This window comes from Nyctereutes procyonoides, unplaced genomic scaffold (assembly GCF_905146905.1).
Source record: "Nyctereutes procyonoides isolate TBG_1078 unplaced genomic scaffold, NYPRO_anot_genome, whole genome shotgun sequence".
Taxonomy (NCBI): Eukaryota; Metazoa; Chordata; class Mammalia; order Carnivora; family Canidae; genus Nyctereutes; species Nyctereutes procyonoides.
The window spans coordinates 15,231,379-15,245,216 of NW_026575128.1; the positions used below are offsets into that span (position 1 = coordinate 15,231,379).

General features: G+C 37.4%; 1 protein-coding gene and 1 pseudogene across 4 annotated transcripts in view; both read left to right on the forward strand.

The window, feature by feature from the left end:
* ZSWIM5 (zinc finger SWIM-type containing 5) overlaps positions 1-13,838 on the forward strand; it is a 194,680-nt gene that overhangs the window by 58,239 nt on the left and 122,603 nt on the right. The gene's annotated exons all lie outside the window — the stretch shown is intronic.
* LOC129520449 (60S ribosomal protein L15-like) lies at positions 4,117-4,712 on the forward strand (annotated as a pseudogene).

The following is a 13,838-nucleotide window of genomic DNA, read 5'->3' on the forward strand; positions in this document are numbered from 1 at the left end:
TGTAGTTGCATTCAATAGGAGAGATAGAGTGAAGTGTGCTTATTTTATCTTATCCAGCTCCGGAATCCCTATCATTTGTCTTAACTTATTTATGTCTGTATTTTTAGCGGGTTTCTTGAAGGCAGCATATGGTTGGGTCTTACTTTTTTTTCCAACCTGATAATCTTTGCCTTTTTAGTAGGATATTTAGACCATTTATTGAGGATTATTGATACAATTATGATCAAATCTACTGAGGCTATTTGTTTTCTATTTGTCCTACCTGTATTTTGTTCTCTTTTTATTTTTCTCCTTCTTTTTGGATTGAATATCTTACATGTTTCCATTTTATCTCCTTTTTTGGTTTATTAGCTATAATTCCTTGTGTGCCTGTTTGAGGGTGTATAGTAGACACCAGAGATTAGCATACTTTTTTAAAAAAGGATTTTATTTATTTATTCATGAGAGACACAGAGAGAGAAAGGCAGAGACACAGGCAGAGGGAGAAGCAGGCTCCATGCAGGGAGCCCGACGTAGGACGCAATCCTGGGACCCCAGGAGCACACCCTGGGCTGAAGGCGGTGCTAAACTGCTGAGCCACCCAGGCTGCCAGCATACTTTTTCTATAAAGATCCATGTTGTAAATATTTTGGATTTGATGCACTATAATAACGATATATACTATCGTTATTATAACTATTTAAATCTGCCATTATTGTACAAAAGTAGCCAGACACAATATGTTAATTAATGACTGATTGTTCCAGTAAAACTTTATTTATGAAAACAGATAGCAGGTCAGATTTGGCCTCCAATAGTTTGCCAACATTTGGTCATATCTTTAATTTAACACAATCTACTTTCAAGTGATATTATACTGCTTCACTTATCGTGTTATATATAACCTTTCCACAATATACTTCCAATTTCTGAGATGCCTGAGTGACTCAGTCTGTTAAGTGTCTGCCTTCAGCTCAGGTCATGATCCCTGGTCCTGGGATCAAACCCTGTGTCCTGGGGCTCCCTTCTCAGTGGGGAGCCTGCTTCTTCCTTTTCCTCTGTCCCTCCCTCTGTCATGCTCTCTCTTTCAAATAAATAAATAAAATCTTTTAAAAAATATACACTTCCATTACTTCCTTACCAGCCTTTGCAGTATTATTTTTCTTACATTTTACATATGATATAAATTTTATAGAATACGTGTAATTAGCATTGTTATTGTTTTTACTTTGAAAAGTCAGTTATATTTTCTGGGATCATGGGATCCCTGAGATGATGACTTGAGCCACCCAGGTGCCCCTATTTCCCTGGCTCTTGTTAAGATTCTGTCTCAGTAAAAAACAACTTTATTGAGATGTAATTCAAATATCATAAATTCACCTTTTAAAAGTATATCCTTTAGTGGGTTTTATTGTATTCACAAAAATGTACCACCATCATCACTAATTTTATAATTTTGCCACCTAAAAATGAAACCCTGTGCCTATTAGTGGTTACTCTCAGTATTCCCCCACTGGCAACCACTAATCTAATTTCTGTCTCTGTGGACTTGTCTTTTCTAGACATGTCATGTTTATGAAATGATACAATATGTGTAGTCTTTTGTGATGGACTTTGACTTGGCACAATGTTTTCAGGGTTCCCTCATGTTATAGCAGTACTTTATTCCTTTTTAGTTCAAATAATATTCCATTGTATGAATAGATCACATTTGTTTATCCACTTATCAATTGATGGACATTTAGCTTGTAGGCATTTCTTGGCTCTTATGAATGATATGAACACTTGAATATAAGTTTTAGTGTGGACATAGGTCTTCATTTATCTCAAATAGATACCTAGGAGTAGAATTAGAGAGTCAATATGGTAACTCTGTGTTTATTAACATTTTCAGAAGCTGCCTGTTTTTGGAATGAATACAGCATTTTACATTTCCATCAGCATTATATGAAGTTCAGTTTCTCTGCATCCTTGTCAGCACTCATTATTGGCTTTTTAAATTAAGATTTCGTCTATTGATATGACAGCAGGAGACAGTGAGCATCAGCAGGGGGAGCAGCAGAGGGAGAGGGAGAAGCAGGCTCCCTCCCCACTGAGCTAAATAGGGAGCTAAAGGGAGCCAGATGTGGGGCTCCATCCCAGGATGCCGGGATCATGACCCGAGCTAAAGGTAGATGCCCAACCAGCTGAGCCACCTAGGTGGCCCTATGGCTGTCTTTTAATATTAGTCATCCTAGGAAAAAAGTAGTCATCCTAGTGGATGTGAATTAGTCTCTTACTGTGATTTTGATTTGCATTTTCCCAATGACTAATGATGTTGTGCATCTTTCCATGTCCTTATTTCTCCAAAGAAGAGTCCTTATTTCTCCAAAGAAGATACACAAATACTTGATAATGTTTATTCAAATCTTTTGCTCATTTTAAACATTGACTTCTCTCTTTTTTTTAAAAAAAAAAAAGATATTTATTTATTTATTTATTTATTTATTTATTTATTTATTTATTTATTTATGGGCAGGGAGAGGGGCAAAGAGAGAGGAGAGACTCTCAAGCAGACTCCACACCTGGCATGGAGACTGATGTAGGGCTCAATTCCACGACCCTGAGATTATGACCTAAGACAAAAATCAAGAGTAGGACATTAACCAACTGAGCCACTCAGACACCCCAACATTAGCTTGTCTTTTTATTGTTGAGCTGTAAGAAGTCTTCATATATTCTGGGTACATTTCCCTGTCATAAATGATTTGCAAAAAAATTATTCCATTCTGTGCATTGTCTTTTCACTTACTTAATGGTATCCTTTGAAGCCAAAAAGGTTTTAATTTTGATGAAGTCTACTTACTTTTTTTGGTTGCTTTTGCTCTTTTTTTCCTTATTAAAGATTTTGTTTATTTATGAGAGACACACAGAGAGAGAGAGGGAGAAGCAGGCTCCATGCAGGGAGCCTGAGGTGGGACTCAATCCCGGGTCTCAGCATCACGCCCTGGGCTGAAGGTGGCGCTAAACCCCTGAGCCACCAGGCTGCGCCCTCCTTTTATCTTTTTTTTTTTTTTAAGGTTTTTTTTTTTTAATTTTTATTTATTTATGATAGTCACACAGAGAGAGAGAGAGAGAGAGAGAGAGAGAGAGGCAGAGACATAGGCAGAGGGAGAAGCAGGCTCCATGCACCGGGAGCCCGACGTGGGATTCGATCCCGGGTCTCCAGGATCGCACCCTGGGCCAAAGGCAGGTGCTAAACCGCTGCGCCACCCAGGGATCCCCTCCTTTTATCTTTTTAAAAAATATTTTATTTATTTATTTATTTATTTATTTATTTATTTATTTATTTATTTGAAAGAGTGTGCATATGCATGAGCAGTGGAAAAGGGCAGAGAGTGAGAGGGAGAAGCAGACTCTCCACTGAGCAGGGAGCCTGCCATGGGGCTCGATCCCAGGACACTGAGATCATGACCTTAGCTGAAGACAGACACGTAACCGACTGAGCCACCCAGGCACCTCCACAGTTTTATTTTCTGTCTCTGTGATTATTGAGTACTCTTAGTACCCCATCTACATGAAATCATACAGTATTTTTCTTTGGTCACTGGCTTATTTTATTTAGCATAATGTCTTCAAACTTCTTCCATGTTGTAGCATATTGCAGACTTCCTTTTTAAGACTGAGTAATATTCCACTGTATTTTGCTTGGTGATTTATTGCTTGATGGACTTTTGGATCATTTCCGTGTTTGAGCTATTGTGAATAATACTGCTATGAACATGAATACACAAATATCCCTTTGAGAAGTGTAATTGCTGTCTATAAGAGACTCATTTGAGATATAACTATTATATAAATTAGTTTTATTTTTAATTTCTTAACTTTTATATTTTTATGTTTCGGGTTTTTATTTAAATTCTAGTTAGGTAATATACAGTGCAATACTGATTTCAGGAGTAGAGCTCCATGATTCATCACTTACATATAGTACCCAGGGCTCATCACAAGTGCCCTCCGTAATACCATTACCCATCCTCCACCCACCTCCCCTTCTGCAACTCTCAGTTTGTTCTCTATAGTTAAAGGGTCTTAGGGAGAAAGACTCTTTCTTTCCTTTCTGTCCAGTGGCAACCACTGGCTCAGAGGTAAGCCAAGATGGGCGTTTACAAGTATATCTAGGAGCCATGGAGGAAGAAGTGGTCTGATACAATGTGCTTTTCTCTCAGGGTGTGCTGCTGGCAGTACTGCTCCACAGGCCCCCTGCCCAGCCAAGCCTGATCAAGTGTGCAGACTGGATTACAAGGCCAAGCCAGGTTATGTCATATATCAGATTCATGTGCAATATGGTATCCACAAATGCTCAATTCCTAAGGGTGCTGCAGCAAGCCTGTCCATCATGGTGTTAACCAACTAAAGTTTGCCCCAAACCTTCAGTCCATTGCAGAGGAATGAGCTGGATGCTACTGTGGGGCTCTGAGAGTCTTGAATTCTTACTGGGTTGGTGGAGTTTGCATGTACAAATTCTTTGAGGTTATCCTCATTGATCCTTTCCATAAAGCTACCAGAAAAATCCTGACACCCAGTGGCTCACCAGACCAGTCCATAAGCACAGAGAGATGTGAGACCTGACATCTGCAGGCCTTAAGAGCCATGGCTTTGGAAAGGGTCACAAGTTCCACCACCCTATTTGTGGTTCTGCCATGACTCATAGAGAAGATGCAAATATTCTTCAGCTCCACCATTACTGCTAATATAAATAATGTTTGTAAAATCCTTACCTAATAAACAGTTTAGGACAGTCATGTCTGCTTAAAAGTATTCTTTAATTTGTCTAAAATTAGCTGTCTGTGGATTGTTCCATGAATGCATTGTTAAATTATGAAAGTTAAAGTACAGTAATATTTGAAGACTGTAAGTGATAGTATATCTTGTTTCTAATAAGATAAACACTTTTGTTTTTGCTTTATCTTACTAGGGAGTTAATATGTCAGTGTTTAAAGTGCTGTTTGGTATAATAGGTGTAAAATAAATTCTGTAAAAGTGGAATGCAAAAACTAGCCATGTAGATTTGTTGGTTCATGTAATGAAACTTAATCTCAAATGGCTGTTTTTAGGAATTTGGTAAGAACAAGCTTTTAAAATTGGATTTTGCTTGGAAAAGTGAAGAATATCCTAATCTTTTTATCATGATCATATGAAGAATAATGTTAACTAGGAGCCACATTTTTAGGTTGAATCCAGCATTCCATTTATGTAACTGCTGCTTCTGAAAAAATACTTTAAGTGAATGTCACCATTTTTAGGAGAGTTGAATAAACCTGTTGCAAGAGGGTTCTCTTACAAATGAAAATAAATCCTGCTTAACCAAAGCAAAATTGCCTTGATCTCCACAGTACCATTAAAGTTCACATAAAAGGTGGAAGCTCCTGATTCTATCCCATGATTCCATGGGATCTGCAGAATACTGAATTTCATACAGAAGAGTAGTAATGATACTTACACTGGTCTATATTAAACTGATTAAGGGGCAGCCCAGGTGGCTCAACAGTTTAGTGCCGCCTTTGGCCCCGGGCCTGATCTGGGGACCTGGGATCGGGTCCCACGTCAGGCTCCCTACTTAGGGCCTGCTTCTCCCTCTGCCTGTGTCGCTGCCTCTCTTTCTCTCTGTGTCTCTCATGAATAAATAAATAAAATCTTTTAAGAAAAACAATGATTAGGTAAAGAGGAAGGAGAAGACTTCACCTTGAGATTTGTAAGCTAGTAACCAATACCAGAATTGAGAAACTGGTGGCCATCAGATAACCTTTTAAGTGTGAGGATTAAAAAAAGTTGGCTTTGTCAGAATTTTAAATGGTTAATCCGTGGTGTTTGTGTCCATTTGTGAATCCACCTTAGGGGGAGAAATATGATTGGCTATAAAAGTACAGCATTGCTCATTCTAAGTCCTGGGTCATCTTGGATTAGCCCACCTTATCCATTCCCATAGTCTACTGAGGAAAGTCATGTAGTTGGTGTCAATACAAGAATAGCTTCCAATCTAATCTTATGTGTTGTTTGCAATCACTTTTCTCATCCTTGCTCAAACCCCTCAAAGTTCTTGCCATTCCATAAACTTGCCAGCCCATCAGTTGTGCCCACCTTGATGTTAAGCATAGCACCACATTCTGTTTCCATTCTGTCTAACAGTAGATGAGGTTTCTGTTTCCCAGGGTGAGTTTGAGTATGTAGGAAATACAGAAGAGGAATTGCCCAATTCTAAGTTTGCTGACTTAATCCATAGTTTGATTCGAAATCTAATTGCTAATCCCCCCCCCTTTTTTTTAAAGATTCATGAGAGACACAGAGAGAGAGGCAGAGACACGGGCAGAGGGAGACACAGGGTCCATGCAGGGAGCCCGACGTGGGACTCGATTCTGGGTCTCCAAGATCATGCACTGGGCTGAAGGCGGCGCTCAACTGCTGAGCCACCCAGGCTGCCCTAATTGCTTATTTCCTTGGGCCAGTTTTTATATTTTTTTCAGAGGTCTTAGGCTCAGTTAAATGATTTCCAGAAAACAGCAGACTGAAGACCTCTTGAGACCTAAATTTCTTTCCACTCAAAAAGAGATCCCCTATGTATTTTGGATATAGAGGCTGTTCAACTAAAGGAGTAAATGTTTATTAAACTAAAACAGTCAAAAAAAGAGTCTTTTATGGTTTGCTTCCCTCTCTCTTTTTTTACTTAAAGATTTACTTATTTGAGGGAGAGAGCACACATGCAAGTATGGGGATGAGCAGAGAGAGAGAGAGAGAGAGAGAGAGAAAGAATCTCAAGCAGACTCCCCACCAAGCACAGAACCTGATGCAGGGTTCAGTCTCACAACCCTAAGATCATGACCTGAGCTGAAATCAAGAGTCAGATGCTTTTTCACTTAGCATAATACACTCTAGCTCCATCCATGAAGTTGAGGTGAGCGGATTTCATTCTTTTTGATGGCTGAGTAATATTTAGTTGTGCATATACACCACATCTTCTTTATCCATTCATCAGTCCTTGGACATCTGGGTTCTTTCCATAATTTGGCTATTGTTGATACTGCTGCTGTAAACACTGGGGTGCATAAGTCCCTTCAAATCAGTATTTTTATATCCTTTGGGTAAATACCTAGCAGTGCAATTGCTAGATCATAGGGTAGTTCTATTTTTAACTTTCTGAGGAACCTCCATACTGTTTTCTAGAGTGACCGCACTAGTTTGCATTCCCACCAACAGTCTCCTTTCTCTGCATCCTTGCCAACATCTGTTGTTTCCTGTGTTGTTAATTTTAGCCATTCTGACAGGTGTGAGGTGGTATCTCATTGTCGTTTTTATTTGTATTTCTTTCATGAGGAGTGATGTTGGTATTCATGTGTCTATTGGCCATCTGTATGCCTTCTTTGGAAAAATATCTGTTCATGTCTTCTGCCCATTTCTTAACCAGATTATTTGGGTTTTGGGTGTTGAGTTTGATAAATTCTTTATAGATTTTGGATGCTAAACCTTTATCAGATATGTCATTTGCAAATATCTCCTCCCATTCTGAAGGTTGCCTTTTAGTTTTTTTTCTATTATTTTCTTTGTTGAGCAGAAGCTTGTTAGTTTGATATAGTCCCGTTTGTTTATTTTTACATTTCTTGCCTTTACTTTTGGTGTCATCTGAAAAATCATTGCTGAGACTGATATCTAGGAGCTTACCTTTATGTTTTCTTCTAGGATCTTTATAATTTCAGGTCATATATTCAAGTCTTTATTTCATTTTGAGTTAGTTTTTGTGCATGGTATAGGATAGTGGTCCAGTTTCATTTTTTTGCATGTGGCTGTTCAATTTTCCCAGTACCATTTATTGAAGAAACTGTACTCTCCCTATTGAATATTCTTGGCTCCATTGTCATAAATAAGCCATATATGTGTGGTTTTATTTTTAGTCTCTCTGTTCTATTGATATGTGGCTGTTTTGATGCTGATACCATACTGTTTTGATTATTATAAGCTTTGTAACATAGTTTGAAATTAAGAACTTGATGCCTCCAGCTTTTTTTTCTTTTTCTTTCTCAAGAGTGCTTTGGCTATTTGCAGTCTTTCATAGTTTCCTACATATTTTAGGATCGTATATTCAATTTCTGTGAAAAATGCCATTGGAATTTTGGTAAGGATTGCATTGAAGCTGTAGTTTGCTATAGGTAGTATGGACATTTTAGCTGCATTAATTCTTCTAATTCATGAGCATGGAATATCTTTTGCTTTATATGTGTCTTCTTCACTTCCTTTCATTAGTGTCTTATGGTGTTCATTGTACAAGTTTTTCATCTTGGTTAAATTTATTTGTAGGTATTTTATTCTTTTTGGTGTAATTGGACGTGGGATTGTTTTGTTAATTTCTCTTTTTTTATTTTTTTATTTATTTATGATAGTCACAGAGAGAGAGAGAGAGAGAGAGAGAGAGAGAGAGGCATAGGCAGAGGGAAAAGCAGGCTCCATGCACCGGGAGCCCGACGTGGGATTCGATCCCGGGTCTCCAGGATCGCGCCCTGGGCCAAAGGCAGGCGCCAAACCGCTGCGCCACCCAGGGATCCTAATTTCTCTTTCTGATAGTTCTTTTTTTCATGTATAGAAATGCAACTGATTTTTATATTTTAATTTTGTATCCTTCAACTTTACTGAATATGTTTATTAGCCTCAGGGTCTTTTTGGACTTACTTTATCTGATACGTCATTTACAAATACCTTCTCCCATTCTGTCATTTGCCTTTTAGTTTTGTTGATTGTTTTCTTTGCTGTGCCAAAGCTTTTTTATCTTGATGAAGTCTCAGTAGTTCATTTTTGCTTTTGTTTCCCTTGCCTCCAGAGACGTGTCTAGTGAGAAGTTGCGGCAGCCGAGGTCAGAGAGGTTGCTGCCTGTTTTCTCCTGTAGGATTTTGATGATTTCCTATCTTACATTTAAATCTTTCATTCATTTTCTATTTATTTTTGTGTATGGTGTAAGAAAGTGGTCCAATTTCATTTTTCTGCATGTCACTGTCCAGTTTTCCCAACACTATTTGTTGAAGAGATTGTCTTTTTTTCCATTGGATATTCTTTCCTGCTTTGTTGAAGATTAGTTGACCAAAGAGTTGAGGGTCCATTTCTGGGTTCTCTATTCTGTTCCATTGATCTGTGAGTCTGTTTTTGCCTGCAACTTCAGTATAAAGCACATAATTGAGAGCACAATTGAATAAAACACCTCAACACATTATGTATTTCATCATAAGAAAACTTCCACTGTTGTGATTTGATCTTGGCTTTACTTTGGTAGAACAAGAATTCTGACTTTTCTTCTCACTGGTAGGGTTGAAGAGCTAAGAGAAAGTACTGCTCTTAGTTCCTCTTAAACTACTGGGTTCCGCTAGAAGCTGTGTGTATTCTGCTACTGCTGTTCAGGATTTGCTTCCTTCCTAGTATCTTTCAGCATCCTGCTTTTTTCCCAATCTAGAAAGAAAGGAAATGATTTTGTTTACATGTGCACTATTTTCTAAGATTATCCTCTGCTGCTTTTTTCCAGTTTGGTTGGAAATTCTTTCTTGAATTCTTCTCTGCTGCTTCCTGTTCTTTGAGCCTGGAACTGTCATAAAAGCTAATTGGCATCAGACACAAAAGATTATTCATTAACTTTTCTCTAAGACTCACAGCTTCTTCCAAGCCTGATTCTAATTTTTTAAAGGAACTCTTTCTTTTCTTTAGAAGTAACATATTAGAATCCATTTGAATGACCGTGCATGATTTTCAAACAATTGCTTTATATGCTATATTTAGTTTGAAAGTTATTTTCCCATAGAAACAATAATATAAATGGTGGTTTGGTTTCCCCAGCTAACTCCAAAGCCTTGTGTCAAGTGTTATTTCATTTATTTATTTATTTATTTATTTATTTATTTATTTATTTATTTTTAAAGATTTTATTTATTTATTCATGAGATACGGATAGAGAGAGAGAGAGAGAGAGAGAGAGGCAGAGACACAGGCAGAGGGAGAGCAGGCTCCATGAAGGGAGCCTGATGTGGGACTTGATCCTGGGTCTCCAGAATCAGGCCCTGGGCTGAAGGCAGCGCTAAATGGCTGAGCCACCTGGGCTGGCCGGTATTTCATTTATAATTGACAATAGCTATACCCTTATTTCTTGGACACACTGACACCTTGCCCATAAGTTAGTATAGCATAGAGCCAAGAAACAGCGTCCCAATAATTTGTTTAACTCTCTATATTAGTAGCATAGAATCATAGACTGTAGGAGTTAGGAGGTCCTTTAGAGATAACTTCCAAACTACTTATTTTATGAGGAAGAAGACTGAGAACAAGGGAACTTAAATGACTTTTCCTTAGTAGTGTTTTCTTACTTCACATCACTGAACTTTGTATGTATTGATTTACCTGTTTAAAATTCCAGATAAATTACTTAATATCTATTAAGATTCAGTTCTTCTATAAAACTTTGTGTTCACCCTTGACCCTTTGGATATAGTCAGGCACTCCAATCTCTTCTCTGCATACATTGTATATAATAACTTTTATAGTGCTAGTTAGGTACATGTTGTGGGATCTTGTTCAAGTCACTGAACATCTCAGTACTTAAGTTTTTTCATCCATATAATAATAATAATAATAATACCTACTTCATAGGGGTGTTGTGAAAATGAAATGAGTTAATTTAGGTAAGAAATGGATATAGACCATGATGGTACATCTTTCACAAAAAATTAACTCAAAATTAAAGATATAAATGTAAAATGCAAAACTATAAAACTTCTATAAGCTATATGGGAGAAAATCTATGTGAGGTTGGGTGTGGCAGTGAGTTTTTAGATATAACGCCAAAAGCATGATCTGTGAAAGGAAAAAAGTAGTTATGATGGACTTCTTTATGTTAAAATGGATCAATCTGTGAAATACACTGTTAAGAGAATGAAAAGACAAGCCATAGACTTGGAGAAAATATTTATAAAAGATATATTTGACAAAGGACTGTTACCCCCAAAATATAAAGAAGTCTTAAAAGTAAAAATTACAAAAACAACCCAATTAAAAAATGAACAAAAGATCTAGACACCCTTTTAAAGAAGATATACAGATGGCAAATAATCAAATGAAAGAATGTTCAACATCATATGCCATTAGGGAATTGCAAATTATAATAACAATTAGATACCACTATATACCTATTAGAATGGTTAAAAGCCAGAACACTGATAACACCAAATGCTGACAAGTTTGTAAAGCAACAGGAACTCTCATTCATTTTTGGTAGGAACGCACGTCTAACCACTTTGGAAGATAGTCTGGAAGGGTTTTTTTGTTGTTTTATTTTGTTTTTGTTTTTGTTTTTTTTACAAAGCAAAACATAATTTTACCATATAATCCAGCAATTGTGCTTCTAGGCATTTACTCAAATGAATTGAAAACTTCTACATAAAAAGTAGCATGGGAATGTTTATAGCAGGTTTTTTCCCCATAGTTGCCAAATTTTGAAAGCAAACAAAACGTACTTCAGAGGGCAAGTGGATAAATAAATGACAGAAAAATGAAATGAGGGATACCTGGGTGGCTCAGTGGTTTAGCACCCGCCTTCGGCCCAGGGTGTTATCCTGGAGTCCCAGGATCGAGTCCCATGTTAGGCTCCCTGCATGGAGCCTGCTTCTCCCTCTGCCTGTGTCTCTGCCTCTCTCTCTCTCTCTCTCTCTCTGTCTCTCATGAATAAATACATTTTTAAAATATTAAAAAAAAAATGAAGATTTGAGCCATGGAAGGACATGGAGGAACCTTAAAATGCTTATCATTAAGGAAAAGGCCAGTCTGGAAAGGCTTAAACTGTATGATTCCAAGTATATGACATTCCGGAAAAGACAAAACTGTTAGGGACAGTAAAAAATATTAGTGGTTTATAAGGTTTTGAGGAGTGGTGGAGCTGGGAAGGGTGAATTACTGGAGAATGGGATATATACGGCAGTGAAATGACTATGATGCTATAGTGGTAGATATGTGACATTATATGTCAAATTTAGAATGAATCTTTATGAATTTTAAATATCATTTGGGCATTTTTGTATAGGTCTATTTTTGGGTTCTCTACTTGTCTTCCATTAATCTTTGTATCTATTCCTCCAATAGCACAAAGTCTTGATTTCTATTGCTATTTAATTCTTTTTAAAAAAAGATTTTATTTATTGATTCATGAGACAGAGAGAGACAGAGAGAGAGAAAGAGAGAGAGAGAGAGAGGCAGAGACACAGGCAGAAGGAGAAGCAGGCTTCATGCAGGGAACCTGTTGTGGGGACTTGATCCCAGGTCTCCAGGATCAAGCCCTGGGCCGAAGGTGGCGCTAAACCGCTGAGCCACCCAGGCTGCCTGGGATTTTTAAAAAGTAATTTAGAGACTCTTCTCTTAAAAAAAAAAAAAAAAAAAAAAAAAAAAAGATTTATTTATGTATTCATGAGAGACAGAGAGGCAGAGACATAGGCAGAAGGAGAAGCAGGCTCCATGCAGGGAGCCCAATGTGGAACTCCATCCCGGGACTCCAGGATCACGCCCTGAGCCCAAGGCAGACACTTAACCGCTGAGCCACCCAAGCGTCCCAGTCTGTCACCTTTAAGTGTAATAATGCTATCTGTAGGTTTTTAGTAGACACTTTTTATTACATTGAGGAATTTCTCATTTATTTCTGTATTTTTCCTAAGAGTTTTTATCATGAATGTGTGTTGGATTTTTTTAAAATGCATTTTCTGCATCAATTGATGATTGTCATCATTTTTTAGTCTGTAATATGGTGGATTACATTCACTGGTTTTCAAATATTGAATTGTTTTCAAATATTGAATCAGCTTTGTATTCCTGGAATGAACTCTACTTGTTCATGGTGTATAATTCTTGTTACATATTGCCAAATTCTGTGTGCTCATGTTTTGTTAAAGATTTTTGTGTCATATTTATTTTTTTAAAGATTTTATTATTTATTTATTTATTCATGAAAGACACACCCACAGAGAGAGAGAGAGAGAGAGAGAGAGAGAGAAAGAGAGAGAGAGAGAGGCAGAGACACAGGCAGAAGGAGAAGCAGGCTCCATGCGGGGAGCCTGACGTGGGACTTGATCCCGGGTCTCCAGGATCATGCCCTGGGCTGAAGGTGGCGCTAAACCGCTGAGCCACCCAGGGATCCCTTGTGTCATATTTATAGGGGATATTGGTCTTTAGTTTCCTTTTTTGTTACTATCTTTGACTTGGTGTCAGAGTAATATTAACTTAATAAAATGATTTGGGAAGTGTTTCCTTCACATTTTCTGTAAGAGATTCTGTAGAATTGATGTTAATTCATTTTTAAACATTCAGTAGAATTCTCCAGTAAAACCATCTGGTCATAAGTATTGCTCTTTTGGAGCTTTACAATTAGAGTTCATTTTCATTAACAGTTTATGGATATTTCAGTTATCTATTTCATATGGGATGAGTTGTGCTCATCATTAGGTTAATTTGTGGTTTTTGAGGAGATGGTTTATGTCATCCATCTTGTCAAAATTATGTGTAGAGTTTTTCATAGTATTCCCTTATTCTTTTGTTGTTAGCAGGTTTTGTGTAATATCCCGTTTCATTTTCGTATTGATATTGTGTCTTCTCTGTTTTTTGTTGTTGTCGTTGTTGGCAGTCTTGCTAGGGATTTGTCAGTTTTATTGATCTTTCGTGAACCACCTTTTTGTGTCATTGAGTTTTCTTTGTTTTTCTGTTTTCAATTTCATTGATTCCTGTTTTTATTTTTGTTATTTCCTTCCTTCTGCTTGTTTTGGGTTTATTTTGCTCTATGTTTTCTAGATTCTTGAAATGGAAGCTTATGTTATTTG